Source organism: Loxodonta africana, chromosome 1 (genome assembly GCF_030014295.1).
Source record: "Loxodonta africana isolate mLoxAfr1 chromosome 1, mLoxAfr1.hap2, whole genome shotgun sequence".
In the NCBI taxonomy this organism is placed as follows: Eukaryota; Metazoa; Chordata; class Mammalia; order Proboscidea; family Elephantidae; genus Loxodonta; species Loxodonta africana.
Genome location: NC_087342.1, coordinates 74,831,462 through 74,847,333, shown reverse-complemented (window position 1 = coordinate 74,847,333; position 15,872 = coordinate 74,831,462). Strand labels below are relative to the sequence as shown.

Genomic DNA, 15,872 nt, shown 5'->3' with positions numbered 1-15,872 from the left:
CAGAATACACCAGACGTCTTGCTCACTATATTAATAACATCATGTTAATTAAACCAAATGAACAAGATATTTAGCAAGAAATGAAAAATTGATGGAGACTTCTAATGATATTTGTCTTGACCCTGAAGGTCCTAGCGTTCGGTTTGGAAGAGGAGCCCTTTCCTTCTAGAATTTGAAATCCTCACTTGCCAGAAAGCAATAAATCCCATTCCCTGGGTTCTGAAGGGAGCCTGATCCACCTTACCTTGCAGACTGGGGCTTAAGGGGCAGGCACCTCATTCCATTGACACCCTCCTCCACCCACTTGGAATACACAGAAACAGAGAGAAATGGGGGAGGGAAGGGGCTGGTCCACACTGGAGGTGGGGTGAACACCGAGGTGTCAAGGCCTCTAGGGAAACAAAGCCATGCTTTCAAGCCCAGGAGTGCAGGGATGGCATGAGCTTTTTTGAATGTTGGTCAAAATATATTCACTCTTATTTGTATGTTGGGGTAGGAGGGAAAAGGTCAAATACAAAATCAATTCAATTCTAACTTTGAAAAAACAGACATTTTCCCACCTGCTTTCAAAGCAAGGCCTTTCCTGCATTGGGCAAAGGCTATAACCTCATCTACAATGGAACGTGTCTTCAGTCACAAGTTGCCTCCACAGGATAAAATAGAGTTTTTCTAGATACCCCGGGCTGGATAATCTTGAAGCCGTCTTTTCCTCAAGGAAATTGTCGTGGTGATGGTACGTTTCTTTCACTGATACTATTTGTGTATTAAAATTAAAAACCAAACACCATTATTCATAACAGTCCAAGTCTTCACTCAAGTCCCCAATTCCTGTACAAACACAGGCAGGCTGGCAAAAGCGAAGGATTTGATTTCGAGAAAGTCCTCAATGTTGTCCCTTGTCAGTTTCTCTTATGTATGTTTTCTAGTGAAAGAAAATGACCCTTTAGGAAGCAGGGCTCAAGGTCCTCAGGACTGAACTCTGGAGGTCTGTGGGTCCACACTTGGGCCTGGGCAGCTGGAGGGATATGACCTGGGAATGTCAAGCTTCAGGGCCAGATACATGGGGTTGGGGTGGTTTCCTAGACTGGACTGTATATCGTCCATCTCTGGGATGAGAAACATCCTTAGATTTTGCCTCACACATGCCTAATTCTTTGAATTGTGTCTGCAGTTTTCTTGTACCACTTATTTGATTTACTGGGGGAGAATGAAAACTCTGATATATTTTTCTTTTCTTTCTTCTACACTTTTTTTTCCCTTTTCACTATCTTCTTCTAACATTTCTTTTCTTTCTTTTGCTTAGCTAGAAGCTAGCTGCCTTTTTCCCTGTTCTTCCTTAAGCATCACTTGGCGTGGCGGACCCACACACTTTGGTTCAGTTTAGAGATGGCAGTTGTCCCCAGAGCAGTGGGAGATGGTGGTGATGACTGTGCTTCTTCATCTCAGAGCCCCTTTTTTTCTGGGGGTGCCTGGGACAGAGAGAGTAGCTGGACATCTCCGAAAGAATCTGAGGGTCTTGATCTCCAATGTTTGAATATTGCAGAAAATGATTAAAAGAATATATTTTCAGGTTAGCAAAATCTAGAGCTTTTTTATTTTTCTAGGACTTGTTCCTCAGCAAACATGATTTTCTGTACGCTTTTTCCCGTTCGTGACCTTCAATTATTGAGTTAACCGTCGTGCTGTGCGGGTACAGCGGCTACAGAGGACGAAAGAATGAGACGACACAGTCCTCAAGGAAAGGAAAGAGGAACATAGGCAGTTAATGATAATAAAACCGCAAAACGGACCAACAGAGATGCACGCGGCAATGCTTTTTCACAGAACACAAAGGTGCCTCACCCCAGGGTATAGGAAGACGCTGGGCACATCCAAGGCGGGGCGGGGGGGGTGTTGCTTCCCGTGTGGAAAGAAATTCTCACGCCCTGAGCGGGGAACAAATTCACCAGGTCCCTATCGGAGGTGTCTGCATCCTTTTCAAAGGCTTCCTGGGGTAGGATGGGGAGCCCTCTCTAGCGAATGTTTCTGTCGGGATGAAATCGAGGAGCTCCAGGACGTCTTATTTTCCATAGGAGGAGGAATTCATTTCTGCTGGAGGTAGAGTTTTTGTTTCTTTTTCTGTTTGCGGCAGTGAGGAAAGGGAAAACGGAAAACCTAAAGAGAAGCTTGAACACAGTGTCATTTCGTCAGAGTTAACGTTGCGTAAAAGAGAATATCCCTCGGATGAATGAGGAGGGAGTGAGCAATCATCGAACTTTGTGAATATGAAAGGATCTTTTGTGCAAGTGGCCGGTTCCCTCAGTTGGTTAGAGCGTGGTGGTAATAACGCCAAGGTCGCGGGTTCGATCCCCGTACGGGCCAAGCAAAGGAGTTGACTTTTGATTTGAAAAAATCTTGCGGTATACCTAGCTGCAGTTTGACAGTAACCTCTGTGACACCAATTCTGGATCAAAAGTCGATTTTATTTCCTTAATACACAGAAATGGCGACTATACCCCCTTTGCTCCCCTCTAAAGAGGTGGAGGGGAGAAAAAACAGTGTTTTGGAACAAGTGACATCAAGCTTTAGATAAAAATCTTAGTGAAGAAAACCAGGCTAGGAGTTAGAATGGTCTTGGGGATGGGGTGTGCGCCTGATGGCCGCTGTCCATAAGAGCGTCCCATTCTCCTTGTCCCTGTTTCAGTGTCCAGCGCACTGTCTACCATGTGGCCCTCAAGCACTTTCTCTATCTGATTATGTCCTCTACCTGACTCACAACTCATCCCTTGCGCTGCCCTTTCATAATGTCGAACTTGATACTTTTAGCTGTTAAAATAATCGCAGTCCAACATAATGCATATTTTCCTTCTTTTAAATTTTATCTACCAGTTGGCCTTCAGCATAATATTTGTCCACAAAGTCAGATTTTTTTTTTCTGGCTTACCATTACCTAGAATTGTGCCAAAGTCAGATTAAATGTGTGAAACCTCTCAATTTGTGCCTATTGTATTATTCCCATGAACATTCAAATATGCTATTTGTCTCCTTTCTTAAAAGGGTTTCTCTTGACCCAGCATACCCCTCTAGGTATTACCCTGTTTCTCAGATGGCCTTATAAAAATCACTTCTAAAGTGTTATCCAGATTTACTGTCTCCAGTTTCTCTCCTTGTGTTTTTAAATCCACTACATTCTGGTTTTTTTTTTTTTTTACACCATCAATTCATGGAAACTCCTTGTCAAGATTACTAATGAATTCTTGTCACTTTTTCAAGACCTTATCTTCCTTGCCTTCCGTTATGGGTTCAGTTATGTCCCCCCGAAATATGTGATAGAATCCAAACCTCCATACCTGGAGATTTAATCCCATTTTGGAATCAGTTTTCTCTTTTATGTTAATGAGGCTGTATCAGTGTAGGGTATATCTTAAATCTAATGACTTTTGAGATACAAAAAGAAGAGACTGGCACTGAGATAAGAGAGCACAAATTGAGGAAGAGAGAAACACACCTGATGATTACTAAGGAACCAGGAACTCTGGGGCTATAGAAACCAAGAGAAAGATTTTTTCCCAGGGCTAAGAGGGAGAGAGCATTCCCCTACAGTAGTGCCCTGAATTTGGACTTCCAGCTTCTTAAACTGTGAGAAAATAAATTTCTATTCCTTTTTTTTTTTTTAAAGAAAACCAGGTGTAGTATTTCTGTTACAGCAGCACTAAGAAATTAGACAACTTCTCGTTGTCGATAAACATACTTGCTGTCTTAAAAGTTTTGTTTTTTTTTTTTAATTTGGATTCCAAGACACTACTGTCCTGACTATCTTTCTGTCTCTCCGGCTCAACTTTCTCAATATCCTATGTTTCTTTCACCTCTCCTCACCAATTCTATTTTAGAAAGTCCCACAGATTGATCCTTGAGCCTGTAATTTATATACACTCACTCCCTGGGAATCTCACCCATTCTCATAGTTGAAATCATCTGTATGCCTACATCATCTCCTAGTAACCTTATAGGACAGAGTAGAGCTGCCCCATAGGGTTTCCAAGGCTATGATCTTTAGAGAAGCAGACTGCCACATCTTTCACTCATGGAGTGGGTGGTGGGTTTGAACTGGTGACCTTTCGGCTAGCAGCTGAGCCCTTAACTTCTTCATCAAAATGGGTTTGGCTTTTTGGTTTATATGCCTGCAACTCACAAATTTGTATCTGCAGTCTAGACCACTCCACCAACCTTGTGTCTTGTATATACAACTGATTCCTTGGCATTGCCACTTGGATGTTTTGTACTAGGCATCTAAAAGTTAGCAAGCCTAAAACTGAACTCCCATTTTTCTCTAATAATTCTGCTATATCCAAGCTTCACCATTTCAGTTAATGACATCTCAGTTCTTCTAGTCTTTGAGGCAAAAAAAAAACCCTCGAAGTCATCATTTATTTCACTCTTTCTCTCATACCTCCCACCCAGTATGTCAGGAATTTTCCTTCTATCTTCAAAATATATCCAGACTGTGACTATTTCTGGCTCCTTTGACAGCCACCATCTTGTCTGTCATAGGAAAAAATGACCACAGAGTCAAATTTAATCAAAAGAGGTTTTTATTAAGCAAGGACAAAGATGATCATTGCCACGAGGATTTTGCCAGTGTGTGCTGGGCGCAAGAGACTAGCAGAAGCCACTGAATCACAATCAGGGAGTCTCCAATATACTCTTACAGAAGGAACTAAATTAAGAAAATTTACATTATTGTCAAAGGTGGGAAACATCACCTATGGGAATACATGAGTGATTTAAGGAATCTGTTGGCTAGATTCCATTTCCTTGGGAACAGCCTGGCAACATCTGTTCTTGGTTGGGTGACTTTCAACAGGTTCTCAGGGCAGGCAAAAGGAAATTACAATAAGCTCCTTTGTGAGAGCATAACTTCCCTGTGGCACAGTTCTTTGTTGGTTAAGATACAGTACCCTTCACGGAACAGTCCACCCATAGGTAGGGAAACAATGAATATAATGAGTTTCAGCTTGTACTGTTATTCCTTTCTGGAGCTTTCCATACTGATTTTAACAAACACTCACACATAGTGGTTTCCAGCATTAACTATGACTGCTTACAAAACTTATAAATAAAAATAGATTTTAGTCTATGAGGCTTGCTTCAGCCTCACTACTTTTGGCCAAGCACAACATACCTTTAAGATCCCCTATTTCATGTCCGGAAAACCTGGTGGTGTGGTAAGGTGCTATGACTGCTAGGTAAAAGGTTGACAGTTCGAATCCACCAAGCGCTCCTTGGAAACCTTGTGGGGCAGTTCTACCCTGTTGTATGGGGTTGCTATGAGACAGAATTGATTCCATGGCAATGGGCTTTTTTTTTTTTTTAATTTGTTTTATTTTTGGTTTATTTCATGTCCAGAGCCTTGGTGGCGATTTGCTTAACAGCTTGGTTGTTATCCGAAACGTCAGTAGTTCGATTCTAAGGGCTACTCTAGGAAAATTAATCCGGCCGTTATGCTGAGTCCCATAGCGTCTCTGTGAGTGGTAAGTGAGCTGATGGCACCTTTTTTTTTTTTTTTTTTGTATACAGCAGCCACTCTATTTTCTCAGGCCTCTTCACTTTGAAGCCTGTGCCAGAGAACGATGGATACCTCCCTTTTTTACCGGGTGCAGAAACTTTTGTAACCCAGAAGGAAATGGAAAACCTGACAAGCGTCCGGGGGCGGGCGAGGAGGGAAGTGAAGTACATTATTCTTTTAATTTAAAGTCAGGTACTACGAAAGGAAAGCGAAGGTTAGGGGGTTCGTTGAAGCAAGTTCGGATTAAGAGTTTGTGCAGTGAAAATCAGAACTCACAAAAGCAACACCCAGTTTGTTTCCGCCCGGTTTCAAACCGGGGACCTTTCGCGTGTTAGGCGAACGTGATAACCCCTACACTACGGAAACTCACTTATCTGATTTGCTTTCCCGTGTATAACTGATTGATAGGAAATATGTGCTTTCCTTCAGGATATTTTCAGGTTGAGAAATGTTTTTTCCCCTTGTACTTTCCCATTCTTATAATCAGCAGTATCAAAACTCGAGAAATCATAGTCAAGCAAATGCTACTCCCAGGGTCCCAATTCCTTTACAAGCACCTGGAAAATCACCGGCAAGTTTCAAGAAATTTCTTGATAAATTCTGATCTCATTTCTCTGCTGGTGCAAGACGCAATGATCTTCATCTTCGGATGACTGAACATGAACCCTTAGGAAACAGGATGAAAGGGCTGGTTTCAGTAGGCCCTCGGCAATTTGTGCCTCGGCACTAGCGAGAGAGACCGAGGAGCAGAGGGTGTGGGTGTCGGGCTGTGCCCAGTTTTCTGCTAACCGAGGGTCGTGAGGGTGGTGGGGATCTATGGAAGTGTAATATGTGGCGAGTGAGTCTATTAGACGTCAAATGAAGTTCTATTCTGAACGTCAAACGAAGTTCTTTCTGAACGTCAAACGAAGTTCTATTCTGTATCACTCATATTTTCTGTTCTGGAACGTGTAAACTCTGTGTCCGAAACCCTTTAATCTGTTGTATAGCAGGAAGATGACCATTGTGATGTACCTGACTCTTATTTGTTATTCATTTCATCTCAGCTGTCTTAAATCACTGTCCTTCCTTCGGAGACTGGAAGCAATCTGCCTATTCTTGTTCCTGTCAGGTGCCGCCCGGTCGTTTCTGACTCACATAGACCCTGTAGGACAGAGTAGAACTGTCCCATAGGGTTTCCAAGGAGCCGCTGGTGGATTTGAACTGCTGAGTTTTTGGTCTGCAGCTGAGCTCTTAACCATTACACCACCAAACGAAAAAGGCAAACCCCTTGCTGTCGAGTAGATTCCGACTCGTGGAGACCCTATAGGATAGAGTAGAACTGCCCCATAGAGTTTCCAAGGAGCGCCCGGTGGATTTGAAGTGCTAACCTTTTTGATTAGCAGCCCGGGCCTAAGCACTACACCACCAGGTCTCTAAAATTAAACTTTCCCAAGTTTGAGTCTGGGTCAAGGTGTTCAGCAGCGAAAATGTGCTTGTCCCCAAGTATTAGAAATTTTTGACTAGAGAGATTTTTCAGTCTCTGAGAAAGATCACATTATGTCTCCTTCTGTGGCAGCTAAAAAACGACCTGATGAAAATACTGGGGGTAAAGGAGGCGAAAAGCATGTTTCTTATTAGCACAATCTCAAGCTTGGCACTATTTTCAGATCAGATCTGCAGGTTAGACAGCGATTGCATTCAACACCTATGTTTGTTCGTTAACCTTTCTCAAAAATTTGTCTTAATACTTATTTTGAAGAAATTATGGAGCAGCCCAATCTCATGCTGGTGAATAGAAGTACCAGATGTCCTTAGGGAAACGAAACGCTAGAAGGAGGAAAGGGGTACCTAAAGTGATCACCATGAGAAATTTTCCCATAGTAATTTAGTTACAGTAAAATTGGTGAGTAGAACGACCGATAAAAATCACAGGGTTTTCTCACAGGTGCATAGAAAAGGGGCATCACCCCCAGTCCTAATGATCACGACATTGGTGGCTAAACAACACCTGAGTTAACTGAAAAAAAAAAAAAAAAAACTGAGTTGGTTGAAGAGCAGTTGAACGGACGGGGGATTCTGATCTTGGGTGAACAGGATAGAGAGTAAGCGGAGTAGGAGAGCTTCAGGTGTAGGTTTGAATCAGAGCCCTGAGGGAGGAGAAGGTAAGTGGAATAACAGGTACAGGAACAGGGAGGTCAGGGAAGGTCCTGTACAGTATGGAGGTTAGAATTCAATCTGAATATGATGAGTAGGAAAGAAGCGACTGTTTTAAAGAGGAACATGACATTGCCCATTTGGATCCCAAGGCTTCTTTGGCTTTTAGGTAAACATTGGACAGCCTCAGAACTCAGTCCTTAGACGTCCCTTCTTCTCTATTTATTCTATTATCATAAAAGCTAAGATCATCATCTTGTGGTTAATCAGCTTATTATCTCAGCATTTTTTATGAGAAGAAGCCAATTGCACCGTAGTCATTTCATCTAATAAGACACTCACCTAAAATCATTATCTTAATATAGTAAATAACGTCTGTATTTCAACATTCTACATAAAGAAATAGTCATAAAGAAAAATTATAAAAAATGTCATAGCATGATTATATTCTTAGGGATTATATTTTTCTATTTTCATTACTTCTGAGCATTTCAAGAATTGGATCAATGGTAGAATTTCTAATTTCATTTCCATTATTTTTGAGTTTTAAGGTTCATGTGCATATTAATCATAAACTGGGTATATTGTTTTAGGACTCATGTATCTAGTAAAATCAAAAATCAAAAGAAATACACTTCTCACGTGGGCATCACAACCTTTCTTCCTGTCAGGATGTCCTGTTGGCCCTACTTCAAAATGATACAACATTCTCGACTACTGAACTGCTACGAATTTGGCCCAAACTACCTGCATTTCTTGTCTGAATTATTGCAGTAGCCGAACAACCTTCCTCCTGCTGGTTATCAGCTGCCTACTAAGCCTGCCTCCAACCTTGTTCTCTGTGACGTGTTGTACCACCCAGGTTTCCTCCTTTCAGGACCAAGGCATTCATGTCCCCAGCTGCCAGGAGTGTTGATTCCTCATGGAACAAATTTGAAGCCTGCTCTAGGAATTGCCCTCAGGTGAAAGGAGCTGCCTCTATCAAGGTCATGTCCTGTCTCTGAAAGCAGCCCACACTAATGACTGCTGAATACATGCCTATAAAGGTCTGAATCTCTTGCGTCAACTCTGAAGGGCCATCCTATTTTCAGAGCTCCTCAAGGGATCAGCTCAGGCCTCTGTTGCTGCCTGTCAACTTTTCCCCTTGTAATCCTGCTTTCCCTCACTCCCTCACAGGTGTGGTGCCCATAGCATTCCCTAATAAACTTCCTTTGTACAAATATCTAGCCCATTTGAATACAGTTTGTGCCAGGAGTGGTCCCAGAAACCATACACTAAATGGGATTTTGAAGCTGGATCGCTCTGTATTCCTGTGGCAATTAATATAGTGAACCCATGTCATCCTCTAGAAATGTCCAGACAGTCTTACTAGCCATGGACAATATAAGGCTCATGAGAGAAAAGTCTCTTTAGACACTTTCACAGAGATATTTTGCCTATTACATTTTGCCCTAAATTGTAATTAATCAACTTTAGCCTTCCCGGAACACAGAAAAGGGGCATCTCCCCAAGATTTAGTAGCAGGTGGGGCTGGTCCACCAGGGACATTCTGGAGAAGAATCCTCATGTCCTGAGCTGGGGCCAAATCCAACAAATCCTTCCCAGGGGTCTCTGAATCTTTCTCAAAGGCTTCTTGGGGTAGGATGAAGTAACCCTCTCCAGTGAAAGTTTCTCTCGGATGAATTCCATGAGCTCCAGAACATCTTATTTTGCGACGGAGGAGCGAAGTTCGTTTTTGCTGGAGGTACGGTTTTTGTGTTTCTTTTTCTTTTTGCAGGAGTGTGGAAAAGGGAAATAGGAAACATAAAGAGAAACTTGAAAACATAGTATCATTTAGTAATAGTTGAGACTGGGTAAATGAGAGGGTTCTTTTGATCAGTGATGAGGGAGGCAACATACTTAACAGTTTCTAAATGTAAATTAAGTTTTTTACTGGTGACAGCTTAGTTCAGCTGGTTAGGTGGTGCTAATAAAGACAAGGTCCCCGATTTGATGCCCGTGCTGGGTCAGGAGAAGACGTTGCTGTCCTGACTTCACACCCAGCTGAATTACTGAATATATCCTCTTTGACATAAAACCTAGATCAAACGTCGACTTTATTTCTTTAATCCTAGGTAGTGACTCCTACCCTCTTTGCTCTCCCTCTAAAGGGGTGGGTGGGGAGAAGAAGAAAGAGGTTTATGAAACAAGTGACATAAGAGAGAAATTTTAGTGAAGAAAATGATGCTGGGAGGGAGGATGGCCTTGGATATGGGTTGTGTGTCTGATGGCCACTGTCCATCTGACATCTTGTTCTCCCCGTCCCTTTTTCAGGGTCAAGTGCACTATATCCATATGACTGTCAAGCACTTTCTCTACCTGATTATCTCCTTTCCCTGACCTCTTTGGCTTTTGGGTAAACATTGTAAAGTCTCAGAGCTCAATCCTCAGGCCTCTTCTGTTTTTGTTGTCCTTCCCTGGCTAAGCTCATCATCTCATGGTTACATCTTCCATGGTCTTCATTGGAGTACCATTGTGTATCTCTAGCCCACTGATTATCTCCTCTTAGAAGTCTTTCAGGAATCATCTTAAACTTAACATATCCCAAAGTGGAATTCATATCTATCCTCTGAAACTGTTCCAAACATATTGATCTCTATCTCATTTAACTGCAACTCCATCCTTCCAGCTGTTTAGGACTAAGAATTTGGGATCTTCACTGACTCCATTTTTGCTCTATTCAGCATATCCAGTCACTCTGAAAATTGTCCTTGCTTTATCTTCAAAATATATCTGGAATATGGCCAGTTCTCAGATACTTCCATTACTATTAGCTTGGCTCTAGCCATAAAATTCTGTAATGTCGAATATTATTACCTGTTGCCATGGAGCTGATTCCAACTCAGGGTAATTCTATAGAACAGAGTTGAACTGCCCCATCGGGTTTCCAAGTAGCTGGTGGATTCTAACTGCTGACCTCTAGGTTAGCAGCCAAAGAGCTCTTCACCATGCACCACCAGGGGTCCAGAATATTATCAATATCTCTTATTATATCTTGAGTTTGCTTCCTTTGCCTTTAACAAGATACTGTCTGCAGAATATTTAACACCCGACAATGGCTCCTTATTGTTCTCTCTACTAAAAATGCATCAGTGGATCCTTACTGTACTTAGAGAAAAAAAAAAGCCAAAATCCTTATAATAATCTGCAAGGCTCTACATAATGTCCCTGCTCCCTAATCAATTTCCTCTCTGACCTTTTCTCCTACTCCTCTCCCCCTTGCTCACTCTGCTAAAGTTATTATTGACCTTCTTGTTGTACTTTAAATACATTAGACTTCTTTCCGCCTCAGGACCTTCGCACTAACCACTGCCTTTGCTTTCAACACTCTATTCCAGATACGCGCACTAACTCATCTTCTTCAAATATCACATTATTAGTGAACCCACCATGAACTTCCAGAGTTTCACTACACCTGAACATCTTATCCTCATTTTCATCAATATATATATATGTACATCTATTAAACTATGTAATTTACATAATCATTTTGCATTCTACCTTTCTTTATCACTGGAATGTAAGGTTTATGAGGGAAAAGACTTTTTTCTGTGTTTTTAAAAATGTTTACTGTGTTTTAGGTGAAAATTTACACAGCAAATTAGGTTCCCAATTTACAATTTTTGTACAAATTTTCTGTGACATTGGCTACAGTTTTTGCAATGTGTCAGCATTCTCATTATTTCCGTTCTGTTTGTTCTATGTCCATTTATCTAGCTTCCCTACCCTTCTTTGCCTTCTCATGTTTGGGTAAATGTTGACCATTTGGTCTCGCATAGTTGATTGTTGAAGGGAGCACATTTCTCACAGGTGATATTTATTTTCTAAGCCAATCTATTATTTGACTGAAAGGAGGCCTCTGGAGGTGACTTCAGTTCCAAGTTAAAAGGGTGTCTTAGGGCAATAGTCACAGGGATTCCTCTAGTCTCTATCAGTTCAGTAAACCTGGTCTTGGTTAGGAATGCCGGTTTTGGTCTACATTGAGGGAAAACTCAAAAGACTTTTTTTGTTCGTTTACTACTGTAGCATTTGTTACTAGAACCATGCTTGGCACAGAATGTAGTTGTTGTTAGGTGCAATCTTATAGTGACTCCATGTACAACAGAATGAGACACTGCTCGGTCCTGCACAATCCGCACAATCATTGCTATGTTTGAGCTCATTGTTGCAGCCACCGTGTCAATCCATGTCATTGAGGGTCTTCCTCTTTTTTGCTGACTCTCTACCTAGCATGTGACCTTCTCCAGGGACTGGTCCCTCCTGAAAACATGTCCAAACATATAAGACAAAGTCTCAACATCTTCCCTTCTGAGAAGTATTCTGGCTTAATTTTTCAAATAGCAAATGATGAAAATGAGATCTAGAAAGATCACTGATTTTCCCTTTTCTGTAACAATGTAATAAATATTATATGGAAACAGATGTGACTGGATGTCATACCTTGGGTTCCTTCTAGTACACCAAGGTTATTGACCTCCAATAAGTGTGTTGTCCGAAAAGGTGCAGGGACATGGTCTTTGTGACCTAGGAGTTCAAATTGGGGCCATTATTCCCTGTCCGTGAGTATAAAGTGACCTAGCTGGAGCTGGACTCACAAGGACAGATCAACTGGGTCCTGAGGTATAAAAACAATAGCTAGGAAAACCTAGAAAGCATCTTTTAGGGAAAATTTCATGTAAACAAATCTTAAGCAGAGCACAAAAGATCCATGTACTTTCCACTCTTTTTTTTGTCTTTTAGCATTTAGTAAAGAGTAAGATTTGTTGAACCTATGAAGACCATCCTGACTGCCATTGCTCAAATCTGAACCAATGCTTATGAAGAAAGACAATTCCAAATGTAGAATCATGTATATTTAGCAGTTTTTAGCCAGTTTGAAAAGGTGAAACTTTTAATGATATTACCCATCTGTAACGTTAATATATACTTGATTCTGTAACATTCCTTGAACTGCGGCAGACATGGCTCTGGCAGTATGCTTGTCTATTTTCCATTTTTGCCTCTTTGAACTTTTGCGGAATACATTCTTTCTTCTTGCTTTATTATAACCTTGTGATGATTTCAGCCGAGAACATCCCTCACTTCCATGTTAGTTTCTATTATCAGAAAGAGCGTTTGAACTTGTTTTAACCTTCACACTGTTTGGGGTCAGCTTTCCCATCAGCAGCTATCATGTGTAACAACTTCATCATATCACAGCCAGCATTTCTGAACATAAAGGCTCTACTATGTGGGGAGGCTAGGCTGAATTAGGACCCTGTACATCGGGAGCTCACAGATTCTTTGACCTAAAAGTACACAATAAAAGTGTCAAAGTTTTAAGGCTGCTGGAAATACAGTTTGAACAGTTTGAGCTCATTTCAGAGGTGAATGAGAATAAGGAGGCCTGATTAGCACAGGAACTCAATACAAAATTTGGTATGGCCCACTATCCGTCTGAAAGGTTTGTGTTTCACAACAATTCAGTTTGAACGATTTATTTCTGCATTTCCAGACAAGATAAATAGCCATATAAAAACATAACCCCATTGAGATGCTGCTGGTTTTTCAACTCAACAGCTTAACTACTTATCCTTCATACTTTTCGGGTAATGTCAACTGTTGTTGTTGTTGTTATGTGGTGTTGAGTCAGTTCTGACTCAAAGTGACCCTATGCACAACAGAACGAAACACTGCCTGGTCTTGAGCCATCCCTACAACCGTTATGCTTTAGCTCATTGTTGCAGTCGCTGTGTCAATCCACCTCGTTGAGGGTCATCCTCTTTTCCGCTGACCCTGTACTCTGCCAAGCACGATGTCCTTCTCCAGGGACTGATTCTTCCTGACAACATGTCCAAAGTATGTAAGACGCAGTTTCAGCATCCTTGCCTCTAAGGAGCATTCTGGCTGTACTTCTACTAAGACAGATTTATTCGTTCTTTTGACAGTCCATGGTATGTTCAATAGTCTTTACCAGCACCACAATTCAAAGGCGTCAATTCTTCTTCAGTCTTCCTTATTCATTGTCCAGCATTCACATGTGTATGATGCGATTGAAAATACCATGGTTTGGGTCAGCACATCTTAGTCTTCAAGGTGACATCCTTGCTCTTCAACACTTTGAAGAGATCCTTTGCAACAGATTTACCCAATGCAGTGCATCTTTTGAATTCTTGACTGCTGCTTCCAGTGCTATTGATTGTGGATGCAAGAAAAATGAAATCCTTGACAACTTCAATCTTTTCTCCATTTATCATGATGTTGGTCATTGGTCCAGTTGTCACTATCCCAGACCAAAGACAAGTTTAGTTCAATGGACTTTCAAATCAGTGAGGAACTGATCCTGAGAGAAGATTGGACAATGCTTGACCCCACGAGAATTGCTTCCAAGGGAAGGATTTAATCTTTAGACTAGCCATAGCTCCATGGGCCTCACATCACACTAAAATTCTGTGCCTGCCTCACCTCCCCAAGACAGCTGAGGGATTTCCCCCAACATGTAGCAGATACATTGATATAGAAAGGCCCTGGTGGCACTGAGGTTAAGAGCTCTGCTGCTAACTAAAGTGTTAGCAGCTGCTTCATGGAAACCCTATGGGACAGTGAATTGGCTTGATGGCAACAGGTATTGATGTACTATTGTGTGCCAGTCCCTGCCAATACAAAGGTAGCAAAACAGATGTGGTCCCTGACCTAATGATGTGTTAGTTTCTTCGTGCTGCTCTGACTGAAATACCACTGGCTCCACTGGGGATCAAACCCAGGATCTTCTGCATGTAAAGCAGATATGCTAACCACTACACCATGCAACCACAACAAGTACAGTCCCATGGACTGCCAGAAAAACTAACAAAATGTCTTGGAAGAAGTACAGCCAGAATGCTCATCAGAAGAGAGGATGGTGAGGCCTCCTCTTATAGGCTTTCCACATGTTATCAGGAGGGACCAATCCTTTGTTTGACTTAAAGAGCAGTACTTTTTTTCCCCCTTTGTTTCTTTCTCACAGTTCAGGAGGCTAGAAGGCCAACTTCAATGTGTGTTTCTGGGAGGCGGTCCTTTCTCATCTAGTTCAACTTTTTGATTTTGTTGTTTTTCGGTGCCATGGAGCTGGTTCTGACTCACAGCAGACCCTACAAGAAAACAATACACTGCCAGGTCTTGTGCCATCCCCACAACCATTGTTATGCTTGAGTCCATTGTAGCAGCGCTGTGTCAGTCCATTTCATTGAAGGTCTTTCTGTTTTTCACTGACCCTCTCATTTACCAAGCAGAATGTCCTTATCAGAGGGCTGATCCCTTCTGATATCACGTCATATGTGAGAGGAAGTCTTGCCATCCTCACTTCTAGTGAGCATTCTGGCTGGACTTCTTCCAATACAGTTATGTTAGTTCTTCTGCATGTCCATGGGACAATACTTGTAGTGGTTCCATGGTCTAGTGGTTAGCACATCTGCTTTACATGCAGAAGATCCTGGGTTCAATCCCCAGTGGAGCCAACTTAACCTTTTAGCAGCCTGCAATCCTATTTCCTGTGCTGCTTTGTGTGCTTCTACGTAGATTCATCTGTGTCTGTTGTTTTCTGGTAGCACCTGTCTTCCACCCAGTGTGTGCTCCCTTGTCTCTGAGTCTAATCTGCTGTTTTCATCTCAAGTGTTAGTAGGTTTAGGACACACTCTACACTGATACGGCCTCGCTGACAGAACAAACAAATCCTATTGCCAAATGGGATTTCGTCCAGAGATATAGGGGTTAAAATTTTCAACACATATTTCTGGAGGATTCAGTTCAACGTGTAACAACAATATGTTAAAATTATTATTAACCTTTTTAAAAACAGTCAAACTGTTTTCTAAAGTGGCTGTGTCATTTTGCATTCCCACCAGCACAGTATGAGAGTACAAATTTGTCCACATCATCAGTAACACAGGTTATTTTCTATGTTTTCTGGTATAGGCACAGAGTAAGTGTAAAGTGGTATGTCATTGTGGTTTCATTTATACATCCATGATGACTGTGAGTAGCACTGGTTGTATAGTGGTTAAGTACTACAGCGGCTAAGTAAAGGTCTACAGTTCAAATCTTCCAGCTGTTCTTTCGAAATCTTATGGGGCACTTCTACTTTCCTATATGGTGGTTATGTGTTAGAACTCGATAGCAAAGAGTTTGGGCTTTT

At 41.6% G+C, this 15,872-nt stretch overlaps 4 non-coding genes across 4 annotated transcripts; 2 read left to right on the top strand and 2 right to left on the bottom strand.

The window, feature by feature from the left end:
* The first annotated feature begins 2,287 nt into the window (after positions 1-2,287).
* TRNAI-AAU (transfer RNA isoleucine (anticodon AAU)) lies at positions 2,288-2,361 on the top strand. The gene has a single exon. It is a non-coding gene; the product is annotated as a tRNA-Ile (tRNA).
* Positions 2,362-5,838: 3,477 nt separating this feature from the next.
* Positions 5,839-5,911, bottom strand: TRNAV-AAC (transfer RNA valine (anticodon AAC)). Its single transcript has one exon. It is a non-coding gene; the product is annotated as a tRNA-Val (tRNA).
* Positions 5,912-14,438: 8,527 nt separating this feature from the next.
* On the bottom strand, positions 14,439-14,511 carry TRNAV-UAC (transfer RNA valine (anticodon UAC)). The gene has a single exon. It is a non-coding gene; the product is annotated as a tRNA-Val (tRNA).
* A 611-nt stretch (positions 14,512-15,122) lies between these two features.
* On the top strand, positions 15,123-15,195 carry TRNAV-UAC (transfer RNA valine (anticodon UAC)). Its single transcript has one exon. It is a non-coding gene; the product is annotated as a tRNA-Val (tRNA).
* The last annotated feature ends 677 nt before the right edge of the window (positions 15,196-15,872 follow it).